This window comes from Pan troglodytes, chromosome 15 (genome assembly GCF_028858775.2).
Source record: "Pan troglodytes isolate AG18354 chromosome 15, NHGRI_mPanTro3-v2.0_pri, whole genome shotgun sequence".
Classification (NCBI taxonomy): domain Eukaryota; kingdom Metazoa; phylum Chordata; class Mammalia; order Primates; family Hominidae; genus Pan; species Pan troglodytes.
In genome coordinates, this window is record NC_072413.2 from 56552476 (window position 1) to 56555714 (window position 3239).

General features: G+C 41.7%; 1 pseudogene; it reads left to right on the forward strand.

Moving 5' to 3' along the window:
• Nucleotides 1-475: 475 nt before the first annotated feature.
• LOC745374 (large ribosomal subunit protein uL6-like) lies at nucleotides 476-1014 on the forward strand (annotated as a pseudogene).
• Nucleotides 1015-3239: the final 2225 nt, after the last annotated feature.

Here is a 3239-nt window from a genome sequence, read left to right on the forward strand (position 1 = left end):
TCAGCACTTTAGGAGGCTGAGGTGGGAGAATCTTTTGAGGCCAGGAGTGCGAGACCAGCTTAGGCAACATCAGGAGACCCCCCCCCCCCTCCAACCCCCACCCCATCTCTACAAAATGATTTAAAAATTAACTGGGTTTGGCAGTGTGTGCCGTGGTCCCTGCTACTCTGGATGCTGAGGCAGGAGGATCGCCTGAGCCTGGGAGGTTGAGGCTGCAGTGAGCTGTGATCATGCTACTGCCCTCCAGCTTGGGTAACAGATCAAGATCTGGTCTAAATAAATAAAATCAGCCCAAGAGGACTGCCTAGAGGGGTGACGTGAACCCGACCAGGGGTTGGACCACTAAATTCCCTGGGGCTGAAGAAAGAAATAAAACAGCCAGAGGGAAATGCATTACTCATGTTAAGAGAATCATGGTATAATTTTTTTTTTTTTTTTGCCATGTCTATAGCAAGAATGAAGGCCATTCTCAGTAATGAATGTTGACATCACTCTGAAAGGGATGAACAGTTATTGTGAAGAGCTCCAGAGGAACCCTGCAGAGGGACTTCAATCACAATATGACTGTAGAACTCAGTCTTCTTGGAAAGAAAAAGAAGAGGCTCTGGGTTGACAAATGGTAGGAAAATAGGAACTGGCTGTCATTCACACTCTTTGTAGTCACGCACAGAACATGATCAAGGGTGTTACACTGGGTTTCCGTTACAAGGCGAGCTCTGTGTATGCTCAATTCCCCAACAACGTTGTTATCAGGAGAATGGGTCTCTTATTGACATCCAAAATTTCTTGGGTGAAAAATACATGAAAGGGGTTTGGATGAGGCCAGGTGTTGCTTATTCAGTATCTCAAGCCCAGAAAGGTGAGTTAATCCTTGAAGGAAATAACATTGAGCTTGTTTCAAATTCAGCTGCTTTGATTCGGCAAGCCACAACCGTTAAAAACAAGGATTTCAGAACATTTTTGGATTGTATCTGTATTTCTGAAAAACAAACAGTTCAGCAGGCTGATGAATAAGACCCAAGAGTTGTCCACCTACAGAAACGAGATGCCAGATGATTCCTAAAACCTATTTGTGATATTTTAATGATGCAGTAAAAGACCTTTATTGGAAAAATAAAAGAGAATTATAGTCTGATGTTCCTACCATGATCTCTGAAGAACCCAAAGATGCGGCCTAAGAAAAGCGGTCACCTTTAACCATTCACCTAGTTTAGGGAGGATCAGCTTAAAGTACCTATCCAGCCTGAGGAAATCAACCCCAGATGAAATTGATGACAGTCAAGGAAGATCTTCCATGGCCTTTTTCTTTCACTTCTCTTACCTTACAAGCTTCTGGGAGCCAGAGCCAGACTAGTGAGTCGGGGAGAGCAGAAGCAGGAGAAGAAGACAGAGAAATGGAGAAGGATTTTCTCCATTGCAGGTCTTCCTGCTGCAGAGCCCTGATCTCTCCGCGAGGAGAAAGTTCTTTTAAATGCAGCTCGGATTCTCACTATTAGGTAAAAGTGGACATTTCTGTTTTTGTGATTTGTTTTTTGTGTGATTGTTAAGTGATCAGAGGGCTTTTTGTTAACTAGGAACGAGTGGATTCCTGTGGGATCTTCCTACGGTGCTTATGGTTTTGCCTATCATCTAAGAATTAATTGAATAATTAGTAATGTCATTATGATATTACTTACTACCTAAGAGGAGTGAATAAGCTATCAGCTTTAGATTTCATCCAGGGGTCAAGGAAAAATTAGCCTCAGACAGTGGGCTTGGATGGGCAGTGTGTTGGACAGGAATAAAGTTGTTTTCTGATTGTAGCAGTCCGTGAGTCAGTTCTGCTCAGTCAATGTACCAGGAAGATTTAAGAAATTATTTTGTAAAAGACATTGGACGTCTCTTCCCACACCTGACATACCCGTTTGCTGCTCCTGAAGTGAATTTGGGTAAATAAATGATCAAATAAATGATTTCTGGAGCAGCTGAGAATGTAATTAGAGAATGTAGCACACACAAAAATGAAGGGAAACAATGCAGCCTATTTAAGATTCACAGACTATATGTTAAATGTTGCTTTGCCCAGGATGGAGTTATGTTTCTTAGCAATCATCCTACCAGTGGGTAGGAATCTAGAAGTAAAAATTAATATTACTATTTTTGTGCAGTAGAAGAGACATTATATGTAGAGCTCTTGATGGCAGGCATACTGCTACTTTAATAAAGGCTCATTTCAAACATTTCCCAACACTTTATGAGATCACTTGTAGTTTTTTTTTTTTTTTTTAATGATGTGTTAAGTTCTAAAACATCCCGTTAGTAACCTGTTTCTGAAGTAGTTTTCCTTAGAACATGACAAGGTAATCAGTTCAGAACAGCGACACTCTGCTGGCGAGTGGCGCTATCTCAGGTCAGGTGGACCATCTGTTCTTGAAGAATGTAAACTAGTAAAATAAATGTAAGTAAAGATAAAGTTGTTCATGCAGGAGGGGGAAGGAGATTAACAAACCTCTGCAAAGCTCTTGAAAAGCATCATTTCTCTGAAGTTTAGGGAGTCCCCTTAAGGAAATTGTGATAAGCACAAAAGCTGCAGGGTGTCTGATAATTAACATTTTTATTTGTGTTTTTATTTAATTAATGCCTGCTCATCTACTCAGCTTCATGAGAGCAAGGACCCACTGTCTATAATGCTGCCCAAGTCTACAATCCTTTGATTTCTTTTCTTTCTTTTCCCTTCATTATCAAAAGTATTTCCCTGAAAAGAATACTGCCTGTTGTCTCTCTGTTTCTCCCTGTCATCAACAACTTCTCCCATTTGGCCACCCAGACTCCCCACATTGCCAGCTTCTATCTCAGGACATAGGGAGTGAGGCTTGCTTAGGCATATACAGGCATGCTGCAGGATGAATGAGGTCAGGAAATACTGGTCCTTTTGAGCCTCGGAGGTACTGTGTCTTCTCAAGCCCAGGGAAAAGCCTAGCTTCTCTGAGAAAATCCAGAAGTGGTAACTGGACTTCAGTGAATAGCCCTTTAATTTTGGTTGATAAATGTTTACTGGTAAAAGCATACTTGAGATTAAAAACAAATGTAAACATTCTTACTGTCTTAGTCTGTTTTCTATTGCTTATAAGAGAATACACGAAACTGGATAATTTATAAGAAACAGAGGCCGGGCACGGTGGCTCACGCCTGTAATCCCAGCGCTTTGGGAGGCCGAGGTGGGCAGACCACCTGAGGTCAGGAGTTCGAGACCAGCCTGA